Genomic DNA, 9,810 nt, shown 5'->3' with positions numbered 1-9,810 from the left:
AAAAATATATTTTTTATTAATTTTAACCTCTCTTATCCTTTTATTATTTTTTCTTTTTCTATAATAATTTTTTTTACTCCTCCGTGCACTCTTTATGTCTCTCCTCTTTTTCAGATTTTCTTTGCTTGAGGAGAAGCAAACTTTTAAGTTTGGTGTTGTCGCTTCGCTTGTGATTTTTCTGTTTATTTTAATAGCACCAAAGGGAGACGAATCATCTTCACGGAGGAGCACAACCTGAAGAATGAGACGGCCACTAGGATAACTGAGGTGGTTGAGTTCTTTTCATTCTATATTTTCTCCCGTTCTTATTATGTTATGTTCCTATTTTCTGTTGTTTTGTCTTAGTTCCTGCATGATCCTTTGTTATTTCAATTCTAAAGTTCTAGTTTGATTTGCTATTTTAATTCTGTTATTTGATTTTAGTTCTAAAAAGTGTCTCATGTATCTCTTACTGAGCTTGAATTAAAAAGAAAAAGAAAAAGATGTATTGCATGAGAAATAGAGTTTATAACAAAGAATAGTCTTATTTACTTAAATGTGGTGGTATTATCTGTGGTTCTGAATGCATGACATGAACAGTGCATATCTGAATTTGAATCAAAGGATATTGATGTATAAGGAACAAGAATTTAAAGAACTATTATGAATTCTCTAAAGTTAGTGAAAGCTTAATCCTTGAAGAAAAAGAAACAGCATGAGAAAAATAAAACCAAGGTCCAAGGCTCTGAGCATCAATGACTAGGGAGGTCAGTCATGATTAAAAGCTCAGAGAGTTGTTTCCCTAGTCATTTTCTTGTGGTGTGAATGTGTCAAGTAATCCTTGATACAAAGCACTAAGAGTCGAGATCAAATGCATTTAACAGAGTATGCTAAAGGCTTTGAGCACCACTGTCTGGGAGTAACTGGAAAAAAATTTTCAGAACTTACAGAGAGTTCCCCAGTTAAGTGCTTGTGGTGTTTTTGTGTCAAGTGAAGCTTAAGACAAAACATTTAAAGTCACGGCTAGGCTCAAGGTACAAAGCACCAAAGAAAAGAGAATAAAAAGGGAATTGCTTTATTCAAGGATTAAACTGAAGTATAGAAGAGTAGAGAATTCATAATATTCTCTGGATTCTAATTCCGAATGACAGTGACATCCTTCTGATTCAAAAGAGAGTGAGATGCCAAAACTATTCAGGATTGCAGTTGTAAACCCCACTTCAAGAAGATACATGAGCTTAATTAAACTCTCACTCTCATGCAAATTCACATCCTAAGTTTACGTTAGTTTTGGTTGCTTGAGGACAAGCAACAATTCAAGTTTGGTGTTGTGATGCATGATCATCTTTCTTATCTTTTTCTAGTGAATTTGCATTTAATTTGTTGAGTTTAATCAAAAATTAATTATCTTTTAGCCACTATGGATGTTACTTTGAGTCGTATGCAATTCTATTTATTTTAGGTAGCATTTGGCTGGATTTGATGGAGTTTCCGCAGAAAAAGAGAAGAAGACGAATGATGTTGTCAACCCTGACCTCTCTACACTCAAACCTGAATAACTCGGGCTACAGAGATTCAATGGACATGATTTTAGTGGCGTTAGAAAGCTAACTTTCAGAGATTTCCAATGATATATAATAGTTCACACTTCTCTCCCACCAATTTGGCCAAGGCTGCACCTAACTTGAGATTTCTCAAGTTAGGCGCAAGACAATAACAACAACACGCAACCATAGGCATGACACTTCAAGTAAGGCACACGAATTCTCCAAGTAAGGTGCAAAATCATTCAAGTAAACTAAAAACCATGCGGCCAAGTTCAACTAAGGCGCAAGGTATCCTTGAGTCAGGTGCAACACATGAGCTTGGATAGCCATTCCTCACTGCACCCTTCAAGTAAGGCGCAATGTCAAGCCAAGTTAGGCATGCCTTCATACGAAGCAAGTGGTCCTCATTCATCAGTTGAAAATGTGTGGATTGTTTAATTAATACTGAATTAAAAATTTAATTTCTATTTTAAAACAGGAAAAGATATTATTTTAGTTTTAGAAAATAGATTTTAAATTAATTAGGATTAGATATAAAAGAGAAAAGAAACTTCTCTTCTGGGGATGATTCCACCTCATTCGAAATTTACAGTTTACCAGAATCCTAGTTTTCACTCTGAATGATGAGCAACTAAACCTCCACTATTAAGGTTAGAAGCTCTATCTATTGTATGGATTGATTCTATTGTTTTTCTATTTTAATTCATGTACTGATTTATAATTCAAGAATTGTTTTCGTTCTTTATTTTATAAATTTGGGTGGAACAGAAGTATGACCCTCTTTCTAATTGAGTTCTTGTATAACTTGGAAAAGCTCTTTACTTGAACAACAGCTTGAAAATATATTCTCCTACATTTCTAATTATCTGGACTTAACAGGATACGTGACATATAATCCTCTTATATTTGGGTAATTAGGATTTCTGTGGTATATAACTAGAATTGAACTTCATCCTCTAATTGGAATCAAGTGACCAAGGAATTGGCGGTTGATGAATTTTAGAGGAGACTAAAAAGGTCTAAGGAATTAGGGTTTAGTCACCTATAGTTTGCCATGAATTAAATCTTGCATGATTAAAATAGTTAGTAAGAAAAGTCAATCCGAAAAATAGATAACTCTGAAGCCTTAACTATTTCTCCATATATTATTCCCAACTTGTTTATCGCTTGCTTTCTAATATTCTGAATTTACTATTAATGCTTTTGAACCTTCAAAACACCATTTTCTGCTTGCCTAACTAAGTAAATTAATCAACCATTGTTGCTTAGTCCATCAATCCTCGTGGGATCGACCCTCATTCACTTGAGGTACTACTTGGTACGATCCGGTGCACTTGCCGGTTAGTTTGTGGGTTATAAATTCTGTACCAATTTGCTAGTCATCTAACAATCAACAAATACTTGTTGCATGAATGCAAATATCATGAGATCTTTCGAGGGTTGTAATGGGGTTAGGGTAAGGATAGGATTAATATGGTTAAGTGGACTAGGGAATTGGATCTTTGATTAGCTCAAGTGTCCCACCTAATCCTATATCTACCTATTTACACCAAAGAAAATAACCTAACTTCCCAGTCATCTCCTTTCTCACATTCACTCATGCATCTTCTTTCTAATTTAACTACATATGCATTCTTTATTTACATTATCATTATCATTTCTTTTCTTTTCTTTTCTTTTTCTTCTCTTTTTTTAAGCAATGGTATATACACCAAAATTTTTCTTTTGTCACAAAAAAAAGATGCATATGTTTTAAGTAATGAATGCATGAGTGTTTACCCATTCTTTCAAAATTTCTCAATGAATACTCAAAGTAAACTAACTACCCGTGTGTCTCTGAAAATCCCCCCACACTTGATTAACACACACTCCTCAATCCAAGCTAATCAAAGATACAATTCATGGCGTTTATGGTTTTTCGCTTAGAGAGAATGATGTGCTTAGAATTAGAACAAAAGGGAAATTTAAAGGCTCAAAAGTGGGTTAAATGATAGATATAAGGGTGTGGCCATATGGGTTAGTGAGTTTTTATTTCAAAAATAGCCTCAATCATACTAAATGCATTCAAAACACCAAATATAGGACATAAAGAATCAAGCATATCTAAGATCACAATCATGAAAGATATAGCACACAAGAACAAATTTTGTGGTTTAAAATGTGCAACCACGCATTAAAGCTCAAATCTCACTTGGTATTTTGTTCTAGCTCTTTTCTATGTTCCATAAGAAAAATACTTCAAACAAGTTCAAAAACAAGTTTTCAAATCTAATTAATGGAACACCCTAAAAGGAAAATATCAACAAATATCTAGAAAACACATAATAATAAAAGCAATAAATATTTCAAAGTGTTCGGAAAGAGATGTTTACGTCCCAAAATTGCGGATCCTCCCCCGCACTTAATCATTGCGCGGTCTTCCGTGCATGCACACAATCCGGGGGTGAAGAACTATGAAGCTCCACCTTTAGCTAGTGGACACTAGGGTGCAGGCTGCTATATAAAATAAATAAACAAAAATTGAGGAAGAGTTCATATGTGTGTGGTATGATAAAAGACAATGTTTGTTTTCTAAATGTGCGTACGGTTTAGAACACACACACATTGGCTGAGTAAAACGATAACCACACAATCAAAAGAAATAGCATGTGTTCCTCGATTAAGTAGCCTAGGTTGCAAGAAAAGAATAAGCAAGAGTTAAGGCACAAACAAACCTAGGTAACCACAACTAAGGTGAATTGAATATTTGATATATTGGATATTGAAATTGTGCAAGTGAAAGCGCAAAATTGATATGGAAGCACAATAAACAATAACCAATGCAATAATAAAAAGAAAACTCCTTATTCATCTTGAAACATAATGAAATAGTCACATGGTAGAGGTACTTGTTGCAAAAAGTGATAAGCTTGATAAGAATCAAGTCAAGTCACTCAAACAAATGCAAAGCATTAACAAGAAACAAGTACCAGATATGCGACTAAATCAATATGAAAATCATAATGAACAAGTAATTCAACTCAATTCACATAATTCAAAATGCAGTTGTAAATAATTTGTCCTAGGATGAAATTAAAAAATGAATATTCAAACCCACTAGGTACTAGTAATTTAAAGCAAAGTATAAGTGCATTGATGAGATTCAATCTTAAATAACCTCAACAATCATCTAAGGTGCACAATTGCTGATTAAGTTGCCAAACGAGGATATAGTTTAACGCATATGGTAGCTACAACATATGAATCAAACTTAAAATTCATTCAGGCAATTAGACAAAGACCTAATGCTTAGTGCACATATTCATAAAAAAATTAAGCCAAGATTCAAGCAAGAAGCAACCCAATCAACAACAAACAAACACTTGCAACTTATTTAATTGATAAACAACTAAACTAAACCTAATATAATTACAAAAATGAAAATAAAATGCAATTAAAAGTAACTAGAATAAGTAAAAAAAACAAGGGAAAAGCAAGAGAAGAGAGGGACGGAGGGGGCAGAAGTGCCTTAGGGCTAAAGTCAAAGTGCAATCAACATTTTGCCCAGAACAGCACTTATGTGTATGCACAGACATGTGTGCGTATGCACACGAAGTGGAAAACAGAAGGTGTGTGGACGCACATGTGTGTGCGAGCGCTTTCAGCAGAGATGGGATTAAGAAGTGTGCATACGTACAGGAAGGTGCATACGCACAAAAGACTTCTTTTAACTTGAAAAAGGATTATGTGTGCATGCGCACATATGCGTGCGTGCGCACAAAGAGCAAAAATATCAATGGTGCATGCGCACAGGAATATGCGACCGCTCCCAATAGAAGGGGCGCAAGTGAGTTCACATACGTACAAGTGGGTGCATACATATAAAGTGCGTGAAAAGGGGTTGGTGTGCATACGCACAATGGTGTGCATGTGCACACTAAGAGGAAAAAATGGGGGCGCACGCAGAGACGGGTGCGAGCGCTCCCAACAGGGGCTGTGTAAGCTAGTGTGCGTACACACAGGACGTAGAATATGGCAATTTTATGCGTGCGCACAATGCCCTATTTTTTCAAAAATTTTTCTTCAAATTCTAAGGTATTTAAGCCTTAGCTCAACAAAATTTCAACTCCAAACATCTAGAAATCCATAAATGCATGATCCATACAAAAATGACCTAACTAAGCTCAAATTAAACTAATCCTAAACTGACCAAGACAAACAAAAATGCAATTAAGGCAAATTATAAACAAAGAGAAAAGGTTAGAAAGATGTTACCATGGTGTGGTGTCTCCTACCTAGAACTTTTATTTAAAGTCCTTAAGTTGAACTCTCTTGTTATGGTGGCTTATGTTTTCATTCCTCCTTGAATCTCCATCCAAGCTTGCACTCCAAAGCTCCTTCGGGATCCCATATTTTAGTTTTCCATTCTCCTTCTTGTTGATCTCTATGCTTCAAGCCAGATGGACAAACTCTCAAATTACCCTTGAAGCAACCCAATACTCTTCGAAAATCACCCAATTGTACTTTACATCCCACTTGAACTCCAACTCTTGAATTGATTTTCTTGAAGAACCTTGGATTCACTTGGCAACCAACACCCCTTTCTCCAATATGCAACAACCCAAGAAGAATCTTAAGTTGATGGTCCGTCTCTAAGATAGCATATTGATGTGGGTCAATAAAATTCATCGGTGAAATTGGCACCCACTCAATTTTCTCTTGGAACGGAATTGTTTCCCTTGATTCTTGCATGAGGACCGCTACTTCTTGGTTGTCAACTTTTTCCTCACCAACCTCTTCCTCCTCTTCCCCATCACTTAAGTCATACTTTGGAGGTTGTGTGAAGTTCACATCAACCTCTTCTTCAAATCCAAAGGGAGAAGGTCTATCAAGATCATTGAGGGGATTGACCAATGCGGACAAAAAATCATCAATAATGGAATCCATATCTTGATCAATCTCCCTTAATTCTCCCTTTACCTTTTCCGGTTCAAATACTTCACTTTCTTCCTCTTGTTGCAATTCATGCTCTAACTCTTCTTCTTTCCCTTGTGGCTCCATGTTCTCCTCTTCACTACAATCTTTAGTTGATCCTCCACATTCTTCAAGAGGAGTGCCTTGATCAGATGAGCGTAGGAGGACTAAGTGGTTCACCGCTTCGGCTATGGTAGTCATGAATTGTCCTTGTATCCTTCGAAATTCTTCTTGCTCTTGGAGAAAAGCTTGAAGCTTTTGTTCTTCTTGGGACAAGGATTAGAGAACTTCACATTGGGTTTTATTGTTTGGGAGAAAGGTTGTATATATGGGAGGTGATTCATGTTGATGAGTATCTTGAGGGGGTATGTAAGGAGGTGGATGGTGGTAGTGGTGTAGTGTTTGAAAATGTGGTGATTGAGGATTATGTTGGAAGTACGGGTTATATGTATATAGTGGTGGAGGTGCATAATCAAGATGAAATTCACCATATCCTTGGTTTAGGTATGTACATTGTGAAGAGTTTGGCTCATTGTAATATGGTGGAGGTTGCTCCTTCCTCAATTGATTTCTCTATCCCATGGTGCAATCCAAAATAGAAGTTATCATTCCCTACAAAATGATCACAACCATACTCCAAACCAAAAGGGTGATAACTCATAGAGAAATTAGGAAAATAAAAACAAAAGACATCAATCAAAAGAAACAAAATTCTATTTACTAACAAAATCAAACAAACAACCCAAAAAGTTTCTATTCACACTATTCACATATTTACAACAACCAAAATTATAGCACTCATTGCACTAGTTCCCCGACAACGGCGCCAAAAACTTGATGAAAAAATTTATACCGGTTCAGAATTTAGACAAAACAAGAATTACTTCGTTGATAGCATAGTCCAAACTGGCAATGGATCCTCTCAATCAAAGTTTAATTCAAATTGAAATAATCGAGAGTAATTAAACCTTGGGTCGTCTTCCCTAGGAGCTAGTGACCACAAGCGCACAATTTTGGTTGCGAAATCAAAAAGGGGTTTTCAATGATGAAGCGAACAATTAAAGGAATTAAAGAACAATCAAAATTGCAATTAATAAAGTAATAAAGGAATTAAAGAACTATCTATGTAATATGGACAAGTAATACTTTAAAATGGTAGAAATGTGGTTAAAAACATAAATGGAGCTTTGACTTGGGATGAGTTATAGAATCACTTCCTTACCATCACCACAACTATGATAATTATGATGGATTAATCTCACCTAGTCAACCCTTAACATCGAAGAGTAAGTCAAGTGAGCATAATTGTTATTAATCCACAAATCCTAGCTAACTTACTAATTACCTTAGTAAAAAGCTAGTGTTAGTAGAAACAATAACAACTAACAACCCAAGAATTATCATTAAATATCAGACATTATGACTCTAGTATTTCATATACTCATTTTTCCAAGGCAAGGAGTGAAAATCTATTCCATATTCAAAATTGGCATTTTAACAAACACATGGTGGGCATATTTATAAAACATGGCAAAATTGAAAAAATGCTTGAAACTAAGAACAATCAATGAACAAAATCAACAATGGCAACTCAACAAACATAAAATAACCACTAAACATCAAATTCTTTAACTAGAAATCAAAATTGCGAAAGCAAATATGTATTGATAAAGGAAATTAAAATATAAGAAAGGGTAGAACAAATAATGTAATAAAAGAGAAACTTAAGAAATACTTACAATAAAAATAACTAGAATCCAAGATCAAAATTGGAAAATACAAACTTGTGATATAAACCCTAACTAAAACTTAAGAAAATTGAGAGAAACCTAAGCTAAAACTACCCTAAACTATCCAAAAATATGTCTAAGTGTGATGTGTGAATGTATGGTATCTATGGTGTGTTGCTAGCTCTCCTTATATGCTCCAAGGCCTTTAGAAATTGGCCAAAAAGTCTCCCAAAACGTGAGCCACATGACTTTTTAATGAAGTCACGCATAGGAACTTGTGCGTATGCATAAGTGTGTATGCACAGAATGTTGTGCGTATGCACACTTGGCTGTGTCCTTCTCCCTTATTTTCTTCGTGTTTTCTCCCAATTGCATGCTTCTCTTCCACTCTTATCAAAGCCATTCCTACCTATTATACCTGAAATCACTCATCAAAAACATAAAGGTATCGAATGGAATGAAAGTGAAATAAAATTTATTAAATTAAGTACAAAATAGCATGTTTTTACAATTGGACATAATTTAGAGAGAAAACACAAAAGTATGCTATTTAAGTGAATAAATACGGATTTATGTGATGAAATCCACTCAATTCAATTCAAAATTTATCATCAAATGTGGATTCATTATGTAGCAGAAAAAAAAGATCTTCTACACACAAAAAAAAATTAGAGGGGGGAGATTATCACGTTGATGGATGCTTCTACTTGGTTTTAAAAAATAAAAAGGATGATCTTTTATAACAATATAATAAAAACATATGTAATCAATTCTCGAATTCAATCGATCAACTCTGATCCAAAACCCAATTTCGCCATGATAAATCATAGAAAATGTCACTCAATTTTGTTATATACTTTACTCATATCTAATTTGATAGCCATCTCACCTTCTAAATTCTTTTTCTTATTTTTCAAATAATAAATACGTTTATGTGCAATAAGAATATTATTAAAAATAAGACGACCTTTTGTGACTGCGCTTTGATTGGGATTGACTAACTTATACATACAATTTTGTAGTTTATGAATTAGAACTTTAAAAATAATTTTGTACATAATCGAAAATATGCTAATAGGTCTTACATGAATAATGTTAGTAGTATTTGAGATCTTTAGAAAGAGATAGATACGAGTGTAATTGAAATTTTTGAAAAATTTTTTACCGTAACAAACATTACGCACTATCTGAAAATATTCTTACTTATTATATCTCAATATAACTCCGCCTATGTTACACTTGTGGTACATAGCCGGTCCCAAGCCCGGATAAAGGAGGAGGGTTGTGTTAGGTCTTCGGCAACCAACGTAAAAATATAGCCGAACCCCCCATGACATGAATCAAAGACATTATTGCGCTAAAGCTAGGTCGTTACCCGGAAGTAACGCGCCGTATGGCTTGAGTACGGTGTCAAAGCAAGAGCCGCTGCATCGGTGCCCGGATGTAGTGTTAAATGAGCAAGGGTTCTCGCGTTTTCGTGAACGGACGAGGGTAAATAAGCTAGTTCACAAAGGAAAAGGTAAAGGTCGAAGCGACAAAAGGTTGAGATTTGGGACATGGAACATAGGCACTCTAACAGGAAAGTCCATGGAGGTGGTGGA

The sequence above is a fragment of the Arachis duranensis genome, chromosome 5 (genome assembly GCF_000817695.3).
Source record: "Arachis duranensis cultivar V14167 chromosome 5, aradu.V14167.gnm2.J7QH, whole genome shotgun sequence".
NCBI classification, from domain to species: Eukaryota; Viridiplantae; Streptophyta; class Magnoliopsida; order Fabales; family Fabaceae; genus Arachis; species Arachis duranensis.
Note: the sequence above shows the minus strand (reverse complement) of the source record.